The sequence below is a fragment of the Lithobates pipiens genome, unplaced genomic scaffold, assembly GCF_037356315.1.
Source record: "Lithobates pipiens isolate NorthernLeopardFrog02 unplaced genomic scaffold, aLitPip1_a1.2 Scaffold_13, whole genome shotgun sequence".
Taxonomy (NCBI): domain Eukaryota; kingdom Metazoa; phylum Chordata; class Amphibia; order Anura; family Ranidae; genus Lithobates; species Lithobates pipiens.
Window position 1 is genome coordinate 259,587,804 of NW_027507718.1, and position 24,715 is coordinate 259,612,518.

Consider the following 24,715-nt stretch of genomic DNA (forward strand, 5'->3'; position numbering starts at 1 on the left):
GTAACTCTTCCCCTGTGGCTACTGATTCCAGCAACACCTATTCAGGCACTGCAAAAACACCTGGCTGCAGCTGCCCTTTTCACTAACCCTCCAGGCTAACTTTTCACACCAGTCCACCTAACTGACTCTGCACCAGCTCACCCGGCTGACTCTTCACCAGCTCACCCGGCTGACTCTTAAGGGATCTCTAGGGAGAGGCTGAAGACTTAAAGCGGAGTTCCCCCCAAATGTGGAACTTCCACTTAATTGCTTCCTTCCCCCCTCCAGTCTCACATTTAGCAACTTTCAGGGGGGAGGGAGGCCCTGTTTTTGACCTCCCAGAAGTGCGGCCCCCTCCTCCTTCCTCTGCCATGGGCCAATCAGAAAGCACAGCATGCTTTGTGCAAGCTCAGAAGGGAACTGGGCGTGAAGCCAAAAGGCTTCACTGCCCGGTTGCCTTACCTGGAATGGCGGTAGCTGCACCCGACATTCAATCCAAAGGTCGGCTAGGGGGGCGACAACGTGGTCTCCCTGGATAGGTAAGTGTCCATATATTAAAAGTCAGCAGCTACAAGATTTGTAGTTGCTGACTTTTAATTTTTTCCCCCAAGGAGGAACTCCACTTTAAGCACACAGCTGTCTTCAAGTAACACTGGCTACATGTGGCAGTCTTACCCCTTTGTTAGTCCACTCAGTGTTGCTCTACTCACTCTGTCCTCTCTTGCTCCTGTGCCTCTAGGAAAGACTTCCTATCCATGTGTTATGGCAGGATCTTTCCAGCACCTGAGCCCCAGCCCATGGCAGGACACCCCCCCAAGCTAGGGATCACCTCTGAGGTCCACGATAGCCTCCTAATACTGTATCTCCATCTTCCACCACACTGCCCTGCTGGCATGGCCCAAATATATTTATGAGGTAAGCTCTGCCCCCTGCCAGTCTACTACTAGGGATTGGCCGAGGCCTCATAAATATTCAAGGTAGCTCATCCTAACCCCCACCCTCTAATTCTAGTAGATTCTTCAACCTTCTAGACTAGGGGGAGGCACCAGAGCACTGCCAGGACGAGTCATCCAGCCCTGAACTTAATGAACCCTGACCCAGATTCAGGGGCAGATCCAAGGGGGGCAACGGGTCAATTGCCCCCCCCCAGAAAATATTTCACTCCAAGGCTTTCTCCCTTCGCCACTTATTTACGTTTGACGAGGCATCGTCTAAATATAGCTGCAGAGACTGGCTTAAGACATATTCAGTGTGCCCCATCCGTTCATTTAGAGGGGCCCAGGCGGTGGCATCCTTTATGGGGGTAAAGACCGCGGTAAAACTGGGGTCGCCGCTACACACTGTGTAGTATTATTGGCAGAGCGGTGCGGACGTTCCCAGTGTACTCCTTCCTTTCTAAGCAGTTACTTCCCTGTCAGGCTGAGTGATCTCCACCCGACATGAGCTCCCTAGTCCCGGCTGTCGTGACATCACAATTCAGAGGCCGGGAGCGCGAGATTGAAGACAAGATGCTGCCGAACTGTAACCAGAGCCCACAGAGCCCATCTGCACTGTCTGCAAGTGAGTGATCACTTAACTGCCTTAACTCCTTAACACAACAGTGTGTTAGCTGTGTGAACTGCTGAAGTGGTTAACACTTGGAGGGGAGGGGAGGGGTGTTAATTCAGTTAGAATGGTAATACACAGCATGGAGGGGGGTAATGTACTCACTGACGCATTCATGACCAATGGCAATCAATTAACCCCTTTGTGCTGCATTAGTGGCAGTGGCACCATCATTGTTAGTTAACCCCTTTTATGCTGCAGCATGACGGGGTTGAAAAAAAAACACTGCTACTAATGCAGCCCAAAGGGGTTAATTAATTGTCACAAATGCGTCAGTCGGTACCCCCCTCCATGCTTTGTGTTACCTATTACCAATCATCATCATCATCATCATCATCAGAAAACAGCACCTGTATTGTGTGATTATCACGATGATAATGATGATATAGAATGACATTAAAATTCATCTTTAGGCCTCATTCACACAGAGGGCATGCTGCAGACATGCGGGCTGTCTTTTACTGACTTGGGGATGGATAAAGTGTGGGACATACTAAAAGGAATGACAGAAAGGAATGTACCGTAAAGTGTTGCACATATCCCTGTGCTGGCATCCCATTTATTTCTACCGACACACACAGCTTTTGTGTCCCAATATGTCCTGCGTGGGTCCCAGAATGCTTGCCGGGTGCCTTCAGGTACCCACACCAGCATGTCATATTGGGACATAGTGGCTGTGTCCATGCAGCCATGTGTTAGAATACAAATAAATGGGATGTCGGCATGGGGATGCATCTAACACTTTAAAACAGTGTCACTGTTTTAAACAAGGTTATGACTGTATGATATGTTAAATACATAGATTTTAATACAAATGTGTTCTGTAAGCAACACCTTATTTTCTGGCAGTGCCCCTTCTGAGGCTAGACTCTGGATCCGCCCCTGCCCAGATTACATAAAAATCACACTTGGTAAAGGTTAATTATGAGGTGAGCAAATATTGTCTAAATACAAGCGTCATGTGTATTCTTAATTTAATGTCAGTGTGCTATGTTTATATCTTCCAGATTTGTTCAGTAATCCAGTGTAAAACTGTGCATGCGCTTCCTGTAATAAAGATCGGTCATCGATGCTCTCTTCTTGTGCAGGGTGACCTCTTTTTGTCTCAGACCCTTCCTGTAATGCAGGCAGTCTGTAGTGGTTGGATCTTCTGGGCCCCTCTCACAACCCTGGTCTCTGTACAGCCTATGTGCAGCACAGTGATACCACTGCCATTACAAAGTGATATTTGGGTTTGCAAAGGTATTAGGTGGATTTATATGCCTTGCGGCTTTTGAGGAACTTGCTAAAAAAATATTTATTCGCTTGGAGTTTAGTTTAGTTTTGAAGTATAACACATATAGAGCTGCTGATCTCAGTACTTACCTTGTTTAGCATGTGCTATCATTTTCAAGCCTGTAATTGCCTTCTATTCAGCTTTTTAAAACGATCACTCCTTTGTTCCTGAATTTTGGTGGCTCTAATAAATAAAAAAATTACTGAACAGTGCTTTAGTAGTGGATATTAATATATTAAGGTTATATGGGAAAAAGATCCAACACAGGGACATCACTTCCAGTGGCACCACCAATGCAAGGACATTTTTTTATTTCCAGTGCCAATACTGCCTTAAAGGTTAAGTTCACCTTTTTCTTTTATTTTAAAAATTCAAGCTTCCCTACCTACCAATATGGCATTCATGTACTTTTTTTGCAAAAATATCAAAGCTTTCCATAAAATCTACACTTACTTTACTGTCCTCTATCCATGTTTCCAACGTATTTATTGCTCCTGTCTTACTTCCTTACAGACTGTAGGTCATGACACAGGAAGGAGTTGACCAGCTGACCACATTAGCACACACCCTGCATCATCCACCCTCCCATTCCCAGCTGCATGTTTTTTTAATGAAATTCCATCAATCAGTGATCACTAAATACACAATATACAATCAGATTTCATAGTGTATCATTATACAAGTATATAGGAGGGAGTGGAAAGAAACACTCAGCTGTCAAACTTCATTCACATCTCTGCATAGCGGGAACTCACATTCCCACATGCGTTTTTTTTTTTTTTCACTTATCACTGAATGGGCTGCCCTACACGCAGCAATCACCCCAAAGAAGCTTCAGAACTTTTTTTAGAGCGGAGCTTGGTGCATTTTTTACTGCAATTTTTGGTGCAGTTCATTTCTGAAATGCAAGGAAAGGCACAGATGTGAATGGAGCCCCGTTGCTCTAGTGTTACCTCACCAATTTTACTTTCAGGCCCCATTCACATCTAGGATAGTGGGAGCGAACGTTTTGTGGCTCGTTTTTCCTGTGACACACATAGGGCAGCCATTGATTTGAATGGGATGTGCTATATGTCGCTTATGGAACATATTGGTGGGTTGTGTGTTTTTACTGTTAGTTTTGCAGCATTTGCCACTTGTTTTTTCACGTGGCAAAATGTGTGTTTGCTTCTCTGTTTGGTGTGCCATTAATAATTATTGGCACTGAAAGGGCAACTAGTAATTTTAGGTGTATAAAGGTGGTCATACACTATACAATCTGATTGTACAATCTCCCTTAGATTTACCAAATTTAAATAATAGGAGGAAACACCTATCTAGTCAATAACTCCATATGCAATCAGGCAGGCAATGGCACTTCATAATTGATGGCAGATCTAAAGGAGATTTTACAATCAGATTGTATAGTGTATGGCAACCTTTATACACCTAAAATGACTAGCTGCACTTTCAATGCCATTAATTGTTAACAACACATCAAACACAAAAGCAAACACACATTTTGCCATGTGAAAAAACAAGTGGCAAATGCTGCAAAACACACAGTAAAAAACACACAACCCACAAAACGCCAACATGTCCCATAAGTCACATATAGCACAGCCAATTGAAATCAACGGCTGCACTATGAGTGTCACAGGAAAAATGAGCCACAAAACATTTGCTCCCACTATGCTAGATGTGAATGGGACCTGAAAGTGAAATTGGTGCGGTAACACAAGAACAACGAGGCTCCATTCATATCTGTGCATTTACTTGCATCTCAGAAATGCACTGCACCAAAAATCGCAGTAAAAACGCACCAAGCTCCACTCCAAAAAAAGTTCTGAAGCTTCTTTTGGGTGATTGCTGTGTGTAGGGCAGCCCATTCAGGTGGATGGGCTGCCCTATGTGTGATGAGTGAAAATGCTCGAAAACACCTCCCCCATCACAAAAAAAAAAGACACATGTGAGAATGCGAGTTTCCGCTATGCAGAGATGTGAACTGGGCTTGACAGCTGAGTGTTTCTGTCCACTCTCTTCTATATACTTGTATAAACATGGCCACACACTATGCAATCTGATTGTATATTGTGTATTTAGTGAGAGGGTGATCACTGATTGATTGCATTTCATTAAAAAAAGTGCAGCTGGGAATGGGAGGGTGGATGATGCAGGGTGCGTGTTAATGAAGTCAGCTGGTCAACTCCTTCCTATGTCATGACCCACAGTCTGTAAGGAAGTAAGAGAGAAGAAATAGATACGCTTGGAAACATGGATGGTGGAGATTAAGGTATGAGTCTGTAAATTTTATGGAAAGCTTTGCTATTTTTGCAAAATAAGTACATGAATGCTATATTCGTACATAGGGGAGCTGGAATTTAAGGGAAAAAAAAAAGGTGAACTTATCTTTTAAGGGCATTTTGTCTTTCTGTGAAACCACTGCTGAGGGGGAATTTTTTGTTTCACTGACATATGGAAATGTTTTCTGTCCATTGTATGGTATCCACGGACACAGGGACATTTTTTACTTCCAATGGCACCACCGACAAAAGGGCACATGTCTCGCTGGCGGGCCACTATCTTCCTGCACCCTTCAGATAGCTGCCTGTCACATGAGTACAGCAGCCTTCTCCCCGTGACCCTTGTCCCTAGGTATGATCTGAAAAGTTCCACCTACCGCTGGCCACATGACTGGTAATCCAGTGTGGTGGTCATGTGAGCTTTAATGTGCTCAGGCAGTATCCACGGGAGCAAGTCTGGCTGGTAGTGGTGTTGAGGGAGGTGAGATGTACTGCATGGATCATGGCCGGCTCTCTATTGATCCACAATAATGCCCCAGCAACCCAATAAGGAAACCAGGAGCCTGTCATAAACTAGATGTGACTAGAAATATGTGACTGCGACAGAGTGAACCAGACATAAATAGGTGAAAGTAAGTAAATGCATATAAATGTGAACACACTACCAATAAAAACTGAGTGAACAAACCAAACAACCAAACAGTGATAATAAACTAACCAGCATATGTAGCAAAAGGGAGTACCAGAATCGTAGTCAAGCTAGTCCAGGGTCATAAACAGGAGATCAGTAATTGGGGGCCAGGAGTAAACAGACAGGGAATAGTGATGGACGAACTTCCGACGGGACGTTTCACGAACACGGACCGCGAACGCGGCCGATAGTTCGCGAACCGGAACGTTCGCGGCGGGCCCCATTGACTTCAATGGTAGGCGAACTTCGCAAACCTACAGGTCAAATTTGCAGCCATAAAATAATTAATAGCTCTGCAAACATAGTCCCACCACATGGCCAATGACATAACACATGTATGAGGTGAATCTGGGATCGACAACTACAAGCATTCTTTTTTTATATGGGAAATTGTTGTGACAATTCAGGACTGTGGAGCGTATGAAGGCAATGGAGGAGAGGGAAGGTCGGGGTAGGCAAAGAGGGTACAGGAGATGATCACCAGCAGCGTGACATACAGCAATGACACCTGCACCGTGATAGAGTCATCTGACAATAGCACCGTGATAGAGAGCACTGACATCAGCAGCGTGACATAAAGCGCTAACACCAGCACCGTGATATACAGCACTGACAGCAGCACCGTGATAGAGAGCACTGACATCAGCAGCGTGACATAAAGCACTAACACCAGCACCGTGATATACAGCACTGACAGCAGCACCGTGATAGAGAGCAATGACATCAGCAGCATGACATAAAGCACTAACACCAGCACCGTGATATACAGCACTGACAGCAGCACCGTGATAGAGAGCACTGACATCAGCAGCGTGACATAAAGCACTAACACCAGCACCGTGAAATACAGCACTGACAGCAGCACAGTGATAGAGAGCACTGACATCAGCAGCGTGACATACAGCAATGACACCTGCACCGTGATAGAGTCATCTGACAACAGCACTGTGATAGAGAGCACTGACATCAGCAGCGTGACATAAAGCACTAACACCAGCACCGTGAAATGCAGCACTGACAGCAGCACCGTGATAGAGAGTACTGACATCAGCACCGTGATATACAGCACTGACACCTGCACCGTAAGCAGCCCCAGGAGGAAGTCAGCATAGCACAGGGATGGTGGGAGCCCCTCATAATGAGCATAGCACAGGGATGGTGGGAGCACCTCATAATGAGCATAGCACAGGGATGGTGGGAGCCCCTCATAATGAGCATAGCACAGGGATGGTGGGAGCCCCTCATAATAAGCAGCCCCAGGAGGATGTCAGCATAGCACAGGGATGGTGGGAGCCCCTCATAATAAGCAGCCCCAGGAGGATGTCAGCATAGCACAGGGATGGTGGGAGCCCCTCATAATAAGCAGCCCCAGGAGGATGTCAGCATAGCACAGGGATGGTGGGAGCCCCTCATAATAAGCAGCCCCAGGAGGAAGTCAGCACAGCACAGGGATTGTGGGAGCCCCTCATAATGAGCATAGCACAGGGATGGTGGGAGCACCTCAAAATATGCACAGCAGAGGTACAGCCCCAGGAGGAAGTCAGCACAGCACAGGGATGGTGGGAGCCCCTCATAATATGCACAGCAGAGGTACAGCCCCAGGAGGATGTCAGCACAGCACAAGGATGGTGGGATCCCCTCATAATAAGCAGCCCCAGTAGAAATATGACACTGCTCAACCTCTTCAAAAAGGAGGGTATGGGCATATAGTACGATGTGCTTTTTTTGGACAAGGAAGTGAGCCAAATGAAGAAAGAAGGTCTCTGTGCTCAATTAAAAAAATTGTTTATAGACATATAAATGGTCTACTGGTCACATGTGTTGAATTCCTCCGAGATCCATGCCTCATTCATTTTTAGAAATGTGAGGTAGTTAACACTGTCGTGAGCTAGGCGAGTACGCTTATCGGTCACGATCCCCCCTGCTGCGCTGAACGTCCTTTTGGACAGGACACTGGATGAGGGGCAAGCCAACAGTTCGATTGCAAATTGGGCAAGCTCTGGCCAGAGGTCAAGCCTGCCCACCCAGTAGTCCAGGGGTTCATCACTCCTCAGAGCGTCCACATCGGCCGTTAACCCAATGTAGTCGGACACCTGATGCTGGATCCGGGTGACACCTGTCGATGGGTGGGCTGAAAGAATGACCTCATATCCAAAGTCACCAACACATCTTCAAATCCGCCTTTTCTTGCAGGCGCTGTTGGATTGGTACCCGCAACTCCTTCTCTGGGAGTGGGAATTGCTCCTCTGCCTGCGCACGCAAAGGCAGAATGCAGCATTTCTCGAAGCAAGGCCTGGAAGTGCTCCATTCTGCCAGCCCTCTGTGACGGTGGTAACATTTCCGCCATTTTGTGTTTGTACCGGGGGTCTAAGTACGTTGCCACCCAGTACTGGTCCTTGACCCTTATGCTTTTTATACGGTGTTCCAATGGCCACAAATTTGCGAAAGGTCTCCGAGTCCACCAGTTTATATGGCAGTAGTTGGCGGGCTATGAGTTCTGACAAGCCAGCCGTCAACCGTTGGGCAAGAGGGTTATCCGGCGTCATAATTTTTTTACGCTCGAACATTAGGCCCACGGAAGCCTGCCTTTTTGCAGAAAAACGTGAGCTTGGCGTGATGGAAGGTGGAGTGGAGGACAATTGTGAGGAGAGAGGAGAAGGAGAAGTAGAAGACGAGGCTGGACGGTGAGAGCCTGGAGTGTGGCTTTGTGTGTTCCATTGTTCCCACATGGCTCGGTGATGGCTGCTCATGTGTCTTCTTAAGGCGGTCGTCCCTAGGTGAGTGTTGGGCTTACCGCGACTAATGCGCTGACTGCAAAGATTGCAGATGGCAACGCTATTGTCAGCAGCGGACACGTTAAAAAAAGCCCACACTGCGGAGCCATGTGCCGGTGTCCTGGGAGTGCCAGATGTGACCGTACATGGTCGATGACTCGCTCCTGATACATTTGCAGTCTGCTTTGTCCCTCCTGTGCAATGTAAGTTATTCCTGCTTATCCTCCCTATCTGCTGGTCCATATCTCCCTCTAAACTCCCCTCCTCTTCCTCTCTTGTGGGCACCCACGTGACATCACTAGACACGTCATCGTCGACGTCACCTTCTCCACCGCTATAAGTATAGATCTCGGAGTAGGCAGCAACACCGGGGACCAACCTCCTCCTTGGGCTGATCTGGGTACTGTCGTCAGACTGCTGAGTAGCAGTTGTTGCTACCTCCTCTTCCTGATCCAATACCAAGAGTGGCTGCGCATCAGAAATGTCTTGATATGGATCGGAAAATAATTACTGTGACTCAAGCGGAAGGTATGTGGTGGTGGTGGTGGTGGTGGTGGTGGTGGTGGTGTTGTTGGTGGTAGTGTCTTTTGGGGTGCACATAGCAGAGAGTGAAGAAGAGGGTGCAGATCGAGAGGATGAGGAGGGTGCAGAAGAGTAAGGCTGAGTGAGCCACTCAACCAAGTCTGGTGCGTCCTTTAAAGTAATTGAACGCATCTTCTGCAACTTCCCACTTTGGCTCAAGCCTGTTGCTCCTGCCCTACCCCTACCACCCCTGCGAAAGGGCCTGCCTCTTCCTCTGCCTGTCATTTTTTAAATGACCCTGTGACAAAACTCTCAGTCCCTATACCGATGAAGGACTGCTGCAGTATAGGGCAGCGGTCAGCAGTAGTGCACCTCAACCCTATGTATTGTGGACCGATACCAGTCCTTATAGAATGGCAGACTGTACCTCACTCAACCCTATGTACTGTAGTACCCTATACCTTACCAGTCCTTATAAGGACCTTTGTGGAACAAGTAGGTTGTGTGTGAGTGATTAGCAGACTGTACGTCAGTCCCTATACCGATGAAGGACTGCTGCAGTATAGGGCAGCGGTCAGCAGTAGTGCACCTCAACCCTATGTATTGTGGACCTATACCAGTCCTTATAGAATGGCAGACTGTACCTCACTCAACCCTATGTACTATAGCACCCTACACCAGGTTATTACCAGTCCTTATAAGGAGCTTTGTGGAACAAGTAGGTTGTGAATGATTAGCAGACTGCAGCAGAAGGGCAGCCATCAAGTATAATATTCTTTCTATATTTGGAAGAAAGAATATTATACGTGTACAAGCCTATTACCATACCACTGATACCAGTCCTGAAAAGAACCTTTGTGGACCTAATATAGTAACAGCTACTGATTAAACTGACCCTCACTGCCTCACACAGTGCTTCCTGCCTGCCCCTATATAAACTGACAAAACAGAGGCTACTGGAACAATAACTGGAATAGCACTTTTGTGGACCTGATAGTAACAGCTAATGACTAAAAGTGGTTGTAAACCCTTACAAACCACTTTGACCTACAGGTAAGCCTAGATTAAGGCTTACCTGTAGGTCCAAGAAATATCTCCCAAACCTATACGGTTTAGGAGATATTTGCCGGAAGACGGGCACCGCTATCTACAGCGCATGCGCCGTAGACAGTGGAGCGCAGGCGCACTGAGCGGGGCATCCTCGATGACGGCAATGCCGCGAGTCTCGGCTCCCGTGCGCATGCGCGGGAGTGACGTCATCGCTGTTCCGGCGAATCACAGCGCCGGAGCAGTGAGACCCACGGAGACCCACCAAGAAGATGGACACTCGGAACTACAGGGGACAGCGGTGACTTCGCTGGCTCCTGTGTCAGGTAAGTGACACATAATGGATTACTATGCGATGCATAGTAGTCCATTATGCTTTGCCTTTACAGGGAATGAAAGAGGAAGTAAGCTCATCAGGGTTTACTTCCTCTTAAACTGACTGTCCCTACAGCAGACACACCGTCCTGTCCCTTTCTCTAAACTGACAAAAGACACTCAGGCTGCTGCAACAATCAGTAGCACAGCAAACCTATATACACCTAACACCTATACCAGTCCTGAAAAGAACTTTTGTGTACCAAATAGCTAGCGATTTGGGTCACTGCAATCTCTCCCTGCTCCACACAGCAACCTCTCCCTATAGTGACAGAAGAAAGAATGTAAAATGGCCGCCGGATCGGGTCTATTTATAAGTTAGGGGGAATGTCCAAGTGTCCATGTGCTGTAATGTCTCAATTGGCTGTCCTATACCCCATGATGGATGTGTCATCATAGGTTAAAGTTCTTTTAAACAGTAAACACGGAAGAGCGCCGGGCGAACGGCGCCAATAGTCCGCCGAACGGGCGGACCACGAACAGCCGAAATTCGCCGTGAAACAACCGCCGGGCGAACCGTTCGGCCATCACTAACAGGAAACAAGGTGGAGGTATTAGGCTGCAGGGCAAGGAACCAGGGATACAGAAGCAGATACAAACAGGTCCAAGATACAGGAATCAGGGTTCAAGTTCAGGATCAAGATCCGGCTAACAGATAAACAGGCTACAGGTCATGGCACAAGGACAATACCAGGGCAAGGTGTGTGTGCACTTGCCGGGTATTTATACCATGGGTGCTATCAAAGTCATGTGATGCCTGATTGCAGAAGGTAATACCTGCTTCACACTGCCAGGATCCCTCCGCTGGTGGACGCCAGTACTGCGGCCCAAAGATGACATAATTCCAGCAGGGAAAAGCTCTTCTGACATCTCTAAACTGCCAGGAGACACCTGCTGGTGGATCTTAGTACTGCACGCCAAATTATCGATATTACCAGCGGAGGAAACCTTTCCTGACAGAGCCTTTCCTGGGGCCCCCTACTGGCTTCAGGCAGTATCCGTATTTTCAGTCCTTCCCTGGTTTAGGCTGCCTGGCTACAGTGGGAAAACAATTTGTGGGCTCAAAGGGCAGGTCCTTTGGGCCCCACAACAATAGGTTGGTCGAGGTATCTGCCGTGTTTGTCCCATGTTAAAGATGGCCCTGGAACCCACGCCATTTTTTTTTCAAAAATTTTCATTGCCAGCAATTCTTTTTACATTCAGCTGTCAGCAGGGAACCCCCGTACTGTCGGTGTCCACTTTCTTCTACCCACAGAAGGCTGCTATTGGAAGGGCGGTGTGAGCAGAATCCTTCCTCCAGCAGCTATTGAGCTACTTGCTCCTTCTGACAGGAGTGACCCTGCAGTCACTCCTGTCAGTGTGGCACACAAGAATTGAGCTCCCAGTGAGCCCCCTGCTCTACATAATACTGCACCCAGGAAAGGAAAGCAGCAGTGTAGCATGTCCTTGCAGCAGATAAGAAATGATTAACACTCACAGCTCCTCCATGGATGTCAGCAAGTCAGAGCAATCATAATACAGAGAGCAGAGCAGAGAGCTTTTACTTCCAGCTTGCTGTTCCATCACATGAAATACTGTCTGTGCACTCCCTCCCATATCAGATGTATTTACGATCCAATCCGTAGCTCAATGTGTAACACGAGCATGGAGCTGTTGTGTATTCTTCTCCCCCACCTGCTCCAGCTCACACTAGATAGTCCACCTGTGTTAGGTTCAGATTCACCACGCTGATGCTGATCACACTCCTTTTCAGTCCACTCTGAGCAGGGGAAACAGAAGTGATGCCAACGCTCCGATGGAAAGCACTGCCAATCAAAAACAAGGCAAGCATAATAACAGTATGGGAGGAAGTATTCAAGCGCACTCCATTGCGCCACAAGGCAGTTCAAGACCAGGCAAATTAAACGTCTTGTCTGTAATCACATGACTGCATAGACATCACGCTTCCCATAGTGCACTGTGTCCGCCGCCTAAACACATTGCACTTAAAGGACCTTTTTTATTTTTTTAAAGGGCCCTTTTTTTGTGACTAGGGGGCAGCGCTCATGTGCCCCCTATGGATGGGCCACCACTGGTCTATACTTACCTATTTACATGGCCTCCTGGTCCTGTCATGTGATCCCCCCAGCGGTTGACTTCAGGGGAGAGGAGATAGCAATGACGAGGGTGTCAATGCCTGGGCAGTGACATCACCCATAACCTTACCATGGGGCAACTTTTGTCCGCTATCCCTCCTTACCTCTGATGCCACTGGGAGCCAATCACATGGCATGAGAACAGGTTAGTATAAGCATCTTTCTTCTGCAGGACAGTTAGAATAGATGTTAGAGCAAATTTAAGATTTAACATTAGATAGATTTAACCTGGACTTCTACATTAACTTTTTGTACTAGTTTTCACTACCAAATTCAATATTGCTTATAAAAAGTAACAGTATGATATTTGCAGAACTTTCCTGCTATCATAGGTAAAGATTATTTGTCAACTTGTGAAAAAGAAAATATAACTGAAAGTCTGCCATCTCCTTACATCGAAAATATCTAAGATTGTATGTATGTTTTAGACTTCAAGGCAAACACAATGTAAACACAATGGGCTGCTGTCATTTTCTTTTGTGTCTTGTATCACATTCTTTTAAATGCTTACACGTTATTATTCAATGAGTCTCAGCAGGAAAAAAGTTAGCATTATCTTTTCCTGGCTTCACAATGGCTTGAAAGATCAGCTCTCTGTAACATACAGCGGGGAGGCTGCCCTCTGACCTCAGAAGATGCACTTCCCACTGGGACAGACTCACTTACTCCATAGGCTTCCTCAAAGCATGGATCAAGTCTATTTCAACAGCTCTGCAAGGCTGCTGATAGGACATAATAACAGTTCCATACTCGGGCACTGGGAATAAAAATTCTGAATTACCATAATTGGCGGTATCATCTTGTCTGCTGCAAAAATGGCCCAACATTTATTATCCTCCTTTCTTTTCTTTTTTTTTATACAGAAACGACACTGATTATATTAGTGGCGGCATGTTTTAAACTAATATTGTGATTTCAGATGAATTTGCAAATTGCATTAACACATTTTTCCTAAGTCTATTATCAGAATGACATTACAGGAACATAAACAGAAGTAACTGAATTAAAATGACAATTAGAAAATACAATATAAAATTTTCAAACAAAACATTAAAGCAAACTTGTGAGAAAGAATAAATTAACAAGCTACTAACTTCAGCAGACAGTCGTTTTAAGCAAACTTGTGATTTGCCCATTTCAAGTTTAACTAAGGCTAATTTTTTTATTTTTTTTTGGATAGCGTGGGGAGGGATTATAATACCATCAGGTTTTTATTGCTGCCTGTGTTTCTATTAGGGAGATTCACCCTTTTTATTTTTCCTGGTGACCAATGTCAGTGTAAATGAAATAAAATCCCAAATTTTGAGTTGTCGGAGATAACTCTCAAGAAAAGAAGAGACATCTTCCAATAGGGATACTAGCTCTGGTGACCCTGGTGACAACCAGGGATTCCTCTCACTTTGGAGGGGTTTCCTCTCACTTCCTATTGCAACAATGGGCACTGATTGAAAAAAAAAAAAACCTGACAGGGATTCTCCCTTAGGCCCTTTTTACACGGGCTGTCCAATCAGGTCCGTCTGTTAGTTTTTCAGGCAAAAACCTGAGCAGGCCCTCCATTCACCCCAATGGAGCGGCAGATGTCAATAGTGACATGTCCACTGATATCCACGGTTATCCGATCCTGTCCGCAAAATTCAGATGGATGGTGGTCCTATTATCCATCGGTCTGGCAGATCGGATTGGATATGACCGGGTTAAAATGGACAGGCGATTTCCCCATAGAGGAGAGCAGGACTGGGTCTGTCTTTGCTCTGCACAGTGAGTGGAGACAGACCTGTCATCCGCCTGCTCAGTGAAGATCAGTGGAGTGATTCCCCACTGAGCAAGCAGAGTCTGTCAGGCGGAGGAATCCGTGTGAAAGGAGCCTTAACCTGTCCAAAATGAAAAGTTGCTTTTACTCCCCCATCCCTAGTAGAATATACCTTACCTTTGTTTTCCCATCAGGAGCAGTGGTGTATCTACCATGTGTGCAGTGTGTGCGGGGCACATGGGCCCAGAGGGAAGATGGGTCACTGTGCTCTGACCCACAATGCACCTATGGAGGAGATAAGTCTTGGCCACTGCAGTCATGTAGTCAGCCACACCAGGTCAATCTGTCTCCCAATACAGTCATTAAACCCCCCCCCCTCCCCAGTTCAGACTGACCCAGAGGACTGTACTGGGGAGAGACTTACCTGGGGGGGGGGGTTGTATTGGGGGATAGACTGACCTGGGGCAGATTGTAATGGGGGAAAGCCTGACCATGGGGATTGTAATGGGGGACAGACTGACCATGGGGATTGTACTAGAGAATAGACTGACCTTGGGGGGATAGGAATTAGTACTGGGGGACAATCACCCCAAGGCCAGTCTGTCCCTCAGTAATAAACTATCATGTACACTACATACGTCTGACTAAAGTATTCATTTTCTCAACAGTTGCTAAGCATTCTATTCTAGTGAAGGTCTTCTGTAAGGTAGATAAAGTGTTAGCTCTCTGTCTATTTTCAGCAAAATTATAATTAATAGAGTTACATTTATTAAAAAATGACTGCCCAGTTGATAGATGTCTGTGAGACTCTTACTTGTGGCACAGCAATCTACGCATTTTGTATGTGTACAAGAAAACTTTTGTTTTATTTAACAATTTCCCTTTATTCCCCTCCCACTGGTAACATAATTTGACTACACTCAAAGTTTGCCATGTTGCACTACATGTGCTGCATTACTTCTCTGCTTAGAGTGCCCCAAAGTACTTTTACAGCCCTAGCAATGCCCCTGGCACAATAAAAACCATGCCCACTCTTCACCACAGTACACTAAGCAGGTCACATTTTTTTTAATCATTCAATGGAGCCCAACTAATTATCTTGCACACAGACTCACTAACTTAATAAAACACCATTGACTAGAAGCCAAACATTATTTAGGTGCACAGAGAAAGCAATAAAGCAATAGAAAGATATTCAAGGTACCCACATTCCTAATTCAACAATACTGTTAACACCCTTACTCTCTTTTGTGTTATAAGTGTTTGCTAACCCAGAAAAAAATGAGGCATTGCTCCCTAAAATATCATTGAATGTTATAGTACCAGTTTTTATAAGGCATGCAATAAGACCTCATTTACACTTTCGGACCAGGAGTAAAAATCCCCCCCCCCCCCCAACCACCCGCCCTAAACAAACATGGGGACCAGAGTGGGTAGGTGGTATACATACCACAGCTGCAATGCTATGTTTTGTGGCCACAGCAAAAATTATATACCATGTAATGCTCAGAGGACAGTGCTGCAGCACAATGCGACCTATGCAAGTGAATGGGGCCATGCCTGTGCAAACATTTAGGAGGCAACTTAGCAAAATTATCCACTGCGCACCATTTTTCAGAGGTGCAGCAAAGGCAGCTGCAAGCGCAAACATGCTAGAAAGTTTAATGCTGGCCATTGAGTAGTACATATAGCAAAGTCTCTGGCCTTGTCCAGTCAAATGAGAACTTTCCAAGCCAAAGATAGTTGATATCCTTCTGTATGTGTTGGATTGTGAGGCATAGTGGGTGCAAAGTGGACAAAGTTATTGGGTGCCAGACACTTCTTGGATGTAAAAGAGGTTTTTATTTCAGTCTTTTTTTGTATTTTTGAGGGAAAGAGGGTTAGGGCCAGGACATCCTTAGATAGTTGCTAATTCAATTGGCATACTCTGAGACATCAATAAGACATCAATAAGAGAACAGCCATGCTGGGAAAGGCCCCAGTAAGAACCCACATCTGCACATGCAGGAATGCTGTCTCCTATGGTAACAGTCTTTAAAAGTTCCTAACTCAAACGTAACAGTTCTTTCAGCTCCACTACAACTGCCTCCCTAAGTTCTTCAACACTGAGCTCCCGGTCTCTCACCAGACCCTCTGATTCACGGACTCTGAGCTCCTCCAAGGTTTGCGGTGGTATCTCCCTCAAGTGTTCCCCCTGCTTCTGTGCTGGGTCCCTAGCTTGGCACTCCAGATACTTCTCAAGCTTCACCCCTGATAACCGGCGAGGTCCCTGGCTTGACTCACAAGGCTGCTCTGCAAGCGTCTCCTCCGGGGGGTTAGATCCCTGACTTGATCACCACCTAAAGTTTCCTGATTCTCCACCGTGCCCTTTCGGTGAGAATATGGTTCAAGTACTTGCTTCAGTTACTCATTGTGGTCCCTGGTAAAGGTCCCTTTGTGGCGCCAGCTTCCCTTCCACCCTCAACCATTGACAGGTTCTCCGGCCGACAGAACCGTCACTTTTGGTTGGACTGCAAGCCACATTTCCAACCCTGCGCTGCAATTCTGGTTAGACCCTCACACAGCCCAGCAGCCAGATGCTCCCAGGATAGGCCCAACCTCTGGCCTAGCAGCCCGGGGCATACGACACACGTCCACCCAGACAGGTTCTCCCAGCAGGCCAAAGGATTCAAGAAAACCCCTGCTCATTGACTTTGGCTTGCCCTTCTCATATATAGTACCACCAAGTACCCGGCCACCTAGTGGTAGAAGAGAAAAGTGTAACAAGGCCAAACCAAGAAATCAATAGATATCTATCATAACTATTCTTGGTAAGTACATTTGTGAGAAGCTCCCTGACTAAACCCCAGGGTGTTACATCAACATTCATATGCAGTCTCTCATTGCATTTGATGGCTTGACAAATGTCGTTCAAAAGTACTTCAATTTTTTTATTTTTTTATTTTGGAATGAATAGACTTTCCATTAGGAAAACCACATTCACTCTCAGGAATATATTCATCTGAGAAAAAAATTCCATCCTGCTCCTTCAAACTTTTTCATCACTGCATTCAAAACCCAATGTCAGTTTGACCCCACCATTGATTAGAAAATCGAAACAAACATTCTTTAAATGAAACATTTTTAACAAAATTCTACTAGTGTATGGCCAGCATAAGGGTCCAGGTGTATTGGGATTGCAATGGGCAGCCTTGCAAAACAAGGCAAAAACCTTGTTCCCTATCAGATCTGTTCACACCGCTGTGCTGTCATGGTGTAATCTGAAAATAATGAAAATAAGTATTTCTTTTAGGGCAGCATTGTGCTTTGAAATCTGCTGCATCACACCATGCACCAACTAAAAGATAAACAATCACCTTGTAAAACAACCCATTCAGTTTGAAAGAAATGAAAGGCTAAACATTTGTGTAAATTAGAAAAATATATATAAATACCTTTGATCAACTTACCTCTGTTCTCAGTTGCATAAGAGCTGGTGGGAGGGGAAGCAGCAGTGCACTGATCTTCCCAGTGAATGGCTGTGCAGGAGGGGCATGTCAGGACAAGTCTGATCATTGGAGGAGAGCAGGCTGAGTTCCCAGCAGAGCTAGAGAACTAACCAGGATGTGCTCTCCTGCTTAGTGTGATCAGTTTTTACTAAGAGGGCAGAGGTATTGACAGGAAAACAAGGAATTTCACACAAAGGAAGCAAAACAAAGAGAATAGGTGGCTTTCTCATAAAAGTGTATGGTACAGCAGGCACATATTAGGAATATGAAGTGTTGGGCTAACAGCTACTTTAATGAAATGTCATTTGTGTCTTTTCAATAAAGTTCTAACAAAAATCCTGGCTCATCACCACTATTCTTGTCAGCGTACACCTGAGCCAATGTATTCAACAAGCCTTAAAGTGGATGTAAACCCTCTCCTATACCCAGTGAAGTGAAAAGCCTCAGATGAGACACAGAGATGAAAAGAAAACTCCTTACATAAGTTTTACATGTATATCTGTTGTCTTCAGCTGTCTACATTCTTTAGAAAGTGCACGTCGTGTTAGAAATCTTTCTTCCTGTTTCAGTAGTGGGTGTGGAATCTGGGCATACACTATGGGAGAGCTGATTGGAGGAAAGGCACACCCCCCCCCCCCCCCCTTTCCACATAGGCAGAGGAACGAAGAAACTTGCAGAGCTGTGTTGTAAATAGACAAGCTCTCTGCTTATCTATCTCTAAGTTCCCTCCCCAACACAAATTTCCAGCTGCTGTTATATCATGTGTGGGAGAGCTTGTCAGAAGTTATCATGCTGATAACAGAGGAACAGAGAAGCAGAAAAACATGGGACTTAGAGCTTTGTAGAGAGATAAGTAAACACTACAGATATATACGCATATGTATATATATGCATAGGTCAGATTTCATGAATGGGTTTACATCCACTTTAAAATACTTGTTGATCCCACCAGACATTTTCCTGTATCTGTGCAACTTCACAACCTACCATCTGCTTACACATCTGTCAGTGATGTCTGGAAAATCACGACTATGTACAACATGCTCTCTTCTTCTAATTTCCTGCAGCACATCACAGGTTGCAGCCAATTCACTGTAAGGTTTCTTTCACACTTGTGCGACCTTAAATTTGTGTGATTTTGTCACTATTTTTGCTGTAATTTTGATGAGACTTAAAGCAATGTCTGTGTAATTTTGATGTCTACGTACCTCAAGTCGCATTAAAGTCAGACCAAAGTAGTGCAGGGACTACTTTGAAGTCGCTGTGACTTGAAGTCGCACAGATATGAATGGTACTCATTGGAAATCATGGGGTACGACTTGTCATGCGACTTTGCAGTCCCAAGTCGCAGGACAAATTGCACAACTATGAAAGAGGCCTAAATGATTGACAGTGGCTCCCGCACGGAGCCTTGCTGTCACAATACAGCAATCCAGCTGCATGCTTTGTGCAAGGCTGACTTCCCCAAATAGAGCTGACATAAAGAGTTGGACAGTGGCCACGTGACTATCAAAAAATCGATCCGAAAAGTTCTCAAGTTGGGGTTTTGAAGAATTGCTACTGCATTTCCTTGCTGAATGTTGAAGATAACAGGTGGAGAGGGGGTGAAGCTTTACAGGCACTTTAGCAATACCATATAGCATGTACTAACACAAGATAATTATTAACTTAAGAGAATCTTATATTAGAAGTCATAGAACTTCTAAAGCTAGTCAATTTAGAGCTTGTGTCAGGACCTAAAGGAAAGAATCTGTACTTTAAGGTTTTCTCTTACTCCTAGCAGCTGAACAAAGAGATGGAGGAGTGGAAGGAAGGTACGAACATGTTATTACATTTTTCATTTCTAAAGTGATATTAAAGCCCCATAAACACTATCAGTTTTTCTGCTGAGTTTTTCCTTCAGGTTTACCAAAACCATGTAGTACAAGGACCTGCCTGATTGCATACAAATTGAAACTTCTAAGGTTTGACCTCATATTATATGGTTTTGGTAAATCTGAATTAAAAACTCAGCAGAAAAACGAATAGTGTGTATGGGACTTAACAATTTCTTTGTTCTCCAAAAGTAACTTGATTTCCATTTGGTTGGAAAATGCCATGCATGTTAGTTGTGGATTGCTCTATACACACTACAAATCCCATAGTCCACAGTCCATTTTGGGAGCGAGCATGGGATGGCTACATTATTACAGTACATTCAGTGGGACCATAGATAATGAACATAGTCCCCTTCTAACAGAAGATCAGACCACAACAGAAAAAAAAAGGAATTTGGAGATTTGGAGGTGGCTGTGAGCAATAGAAGATACTTTTTAATTTAAGAATATATACTTGAATAGATTTTTTTTTTTAAAGCCAGACGTACTTTAAGTAGGCAGTGTATACATGTTCAGTTAGTATCTGTCCCTCCAGTACCATCCAAAGCCTTCTCAAAGTGGACATGTACATATCAACATTTCTGGTGTTGACTGTTTGCATAGCCATGGACATTCCCCCACATGTCGTTGCCTGCTGGTAGGTTACTCAACCAGTGGTCACTGCATTGTAAGCTAGGAGCCTTGTGTAACCTCTAATATAAGGAAGAGCAGACACCCAAGGGGGCTTTTGTTAGAGCCAGAGTGACAGATAGTGACTCAAAATGTATATGTTGACAGCTTGAGCTTGTAGTTTCCATGCTCATAGCATTGTTTAGAATTAAAATGAAAAAACATTTGTAAATTCTGGTGTCCATCTTTTACTCTGGAGGGGTGGAGAAGGTACAACCGTGACATGCCACATGTGATCATACAGGGCACTCTAATCTCTATTCCCCGTTAATTACCAGCTAAGCAGTAGCAACATATTCTGCGTAGGGTAAATGTCTACTGGCAGACCTTTGCATTTCTGCTATCTGCTATCTCAGCCTCTAGCAGGTGTACAGGAGTCATTAGTTTGAGAAGAATTTATAACCTGCAGATGGTACTATCAGTGCATGGCAACATTTCTGCGGACACCGTTCACAGATCATGTTCATGAATAATAGACTGAGCTCCTGAGTTACAGGAAATCCACAATTCTCCATTTACATAAACTAAATGTCATTTCAAAAAAATACTATTTGTGTGAAACGATAAAACATTTATGAGGACTTTCTGGTGCTGTCCAATACTAAAAAGAGCAGCAACTACATCCAACTACTTTTTTTTTTTTATCGCTTATGAAAAACTGTTAGGGATATACAGTAGGTGGTTATTTTCTAAAGGCACGTAGGCTATTCACTTTACAAATGAATTTTTACTTTGCAAGTGAATTTTCCCCAGAGCTTAGTCAATGAGTTGAAGCTCGCCGACTTCCATTTTCCAATCATGTGCAAATCAAAAATCCTGTTTTTTTTATATTTCTCCTACATATGTTTGGGTATTCTTTGCAAAGATCATTTTAATCACATTCAGTAAGCTAAAAGAAAACTCTCTTGAAGAATCAACAGCCTATTTGCCTTCAATAAATCAACCCCCATATCTCAGTTCTAGATATTTGTTTACAAAAAAAATACATAGCCATGTAAAGTTGCTGCTCTTCTCAGAAAAAGACAAAGCAGGGTTTCTGCTGAATTTCAACAATCCTAAAAAAAAATTTTTTTATGTCCAATAGGGAAATTTCCCTTCACTTCCTGTCCGGGAGATGCAACAAGAAGTTAGAAGAAATCTCCCAAAGTGAGGGAAATTCCCCTCTAATGCCGCATACACGCGATCAGAATTCTGGCCAGAAAAAGACCGATGAGAGCTTTTTATCAGAAAATGCGACCGTGTGTATGCACCATCGGAATTTAGCTGTACAAATTTGATAGCATGTTCTCAATTTCCCCGACGGAAAAACTTTCTATTGGAAATTCGGATCGTCTGTATGCAATTCCAAAAATCACGCATGCCCAGATTCAACTATGAGACAAAAGCTATTGGCTACTGGCTATTGAACTTCCTTTTTCTAGTCCCGTCGTACGTGTTGTACGTCACTGCATTCTAAACAATTAGAATTTGGTGTGATCGTGTGTAGGCAAGATGGCTTGAGTGGAATTCCGTTGGAATTCCGTCGGGAAAACCATCAGAGCTTTTTCCGACGAGAATTCTGATCGTGTGTACGTGGCATTAGACAGTTGTCCCTGGAACAGATGACCCTAATGGAAAGATTCCCCTTTCCAAAAATTTGGACAGAGGATCTAACCCTTCCATGATCTGTCCAAAGCTTATTAGAAAGTTCTTGCCAAGAGGTTTACTTTAAAGAGACCCTGCTACTTTGCCTATTTATGTATTCTTATTTAGGCACACTTCCTCCCCTCCTCCCCAATGCAGCATCCTTGCCTCTCTAAGTTCTAACATTTTAATATGTCAAAACAGACTGCCTTGTGATTGGCCACAAGATTTTAGCAGGCCAGGGAGGCAACAAGGGAACAAGGCTAGGTAGGTATACACAGTATGTCAAATTGTACTAAAGCCACATCTAAACACTACAGGAATTAATAAAAATATGCTGACCTTGCTTTCCTTTTCATTTTGGTGGTTTTCAAACTTAGATGATGGATTTTAAAGACTGACATTTTTTTTCTGAATTTCACCTCAAAACACAGCCTCTGAATTGATGGACTGCTACTCTAATGATAATTATTTGATTAGTAGCAAACTGTTTCTACTTATGAAAACCTTGACATGCTGGTGCTTTTTTGCTGCACTAAGTTGGCCAAAAAGACTTTTCTTGGGTTTAGGGGTTATTATGGGACTTCCAGTTTCAAAGCTACCGCCACTGCTCAGTGCAGTGGCTTCAAATCCTTAGACTTATAGTGACACTAAACAATATTCTTCACCAAAAATGTATTCATACATATCCACTACTTTATGGCCCTGTAAAGTATTTTTCATGAAATGGTTTCTTACTGTCTTTTTCTGCCTTCATCTACCCTCCTATATGCTGTAGGACCATGGAGAATGAACATAGCTATCCTCCAACATAGCATTTCTCAACCTTCACATGCCAGAAGAACCCATAAAACAACCCTCAGGTCTCAGAAATAAATTGGGAAAAATGCCTTATACATTTGTAATCATTAGGAAGAATAAAACCCTTACAAGGGTGGTCAGAATGCCACTCTTACCGATAGCCAAAATGATCTTTGATGTCGTGCTGCTGGCTTTGCCAAATGGCACTGGCCTGGAACTATCCAAACCCCCAAAGAATGTGAGATCAATCAGCCACAGCTGAAGGAACCCTTCATAACCTCTGGTAACAGGAATCTGGTTCATAGCAGCAAAAGAGAAAAAAGGCATTTGAAGATTTGGAGACAGCTGAGAACAACAAAAGACACTTTTTTTGTTAAAAATACAAACTTGATGACCGTATACTGTACATATACAGCGGCACTACAGCTCTCCTTCGCAGGCTGACATACCTAGTATGTGATCCCACACTTCCGGGTCTGGGCCGCACTTGCCGTCATTATTAGTAAAATAAATAAATAAATACAAATTTCATAAATATATCCCATAGTTTGTAGACTTTTTTTATTTTACATTTTTTATTGTCTAGATTTTATTCCAGAAAGTTTTTTTTTTTCAAAATTGTTAGTTTTTCTTTTTTTTTAAGCACAAAAAATAAAAACTGCAGCGGTGATAAAATACCACCAAAAGAAAGCTCTATTTGAGGGGAAAAAAAGGACATACATTTTATTTGGGTACATCGTCGCATGACCGTACAATTGTCAGATAAAGTATTGCAGTGCGGTATCTCAAAAAAATGGCCTGGTCATGAAGTGGGGTAAACCTTCCAATGGTCAAGTGATTAAAGCAAATTTTAGTATCACATTAAGACTTTATTACAAAGATGTAGGAAAAGCAGCAGAGAAAAACATCAAATTGGTGTTTAACAGGGGTGCTAAAGCAAATGTTCTAAGCCCATGTTCACATCGGGCCAATTTGGCATGCGATTTGACAAATCGGCGGCTATTGTCAGCAACAGCACCGCTCGAATTGGTGCGACGCCGACTTTGTGGCGCCGCATCAATTCCCAAAAGTAGTTGCTGCACTACTTTTGCCAACTTCAGGAGTGATTTCAATAGACATTTATGCAGGAACCCGCACAGATGTCTCTGAAATCGCTCCCGAAGTCGGGACTGACATGCGGGTATGAAATTGTGCGAGTTCAGCTGAACGATTTCTAACCTGCAGTCAGTGAGAATTTGGGCTTAATATAAGACTACCACTTCTCAGCATCAAGGGAGTATGCACATGTTTTCCACTTGTAGAAATCCTCTGTAAGATTTCCAATATCCGAATAACTTGTATGATTCCAAACAACCTTGCATTTAAAGGTGATCATTGTTTTTTTTGATTTTGTGGAATAACCCAATAAATGAAACGGAAGGCATGAATCATGAATCATTTTATTCCTGTCTGGTGGGTAACTAAGCAAAGAGTTTACTTCCAATCCACATCAAAAAGTCTTTGTAACAGATCTCAACAAGGAACATCCTGTCTATACACACTAGATGGACAATGAAGGCAGTTGTTTTATCTGTGATTGGCTCCGCATGCTGTACAGATAAAGATAAAAAGTCAGATACATTTCATAAGTCTAGGTAGAAACACTGAAAGAAAGGTCAAAACTCACTTCCATGTCCCACAAACATTTGACCATGCACTGTTGCCCAAGCCTTTATAAACAGACAGGCATTAAACGCAAAAACAGAACAGACAGGCATATAGTTACTTCAATTCATAGAAAAATGTGGATCCTACAGTTCCATTATTTGTAGCCAGATTTAT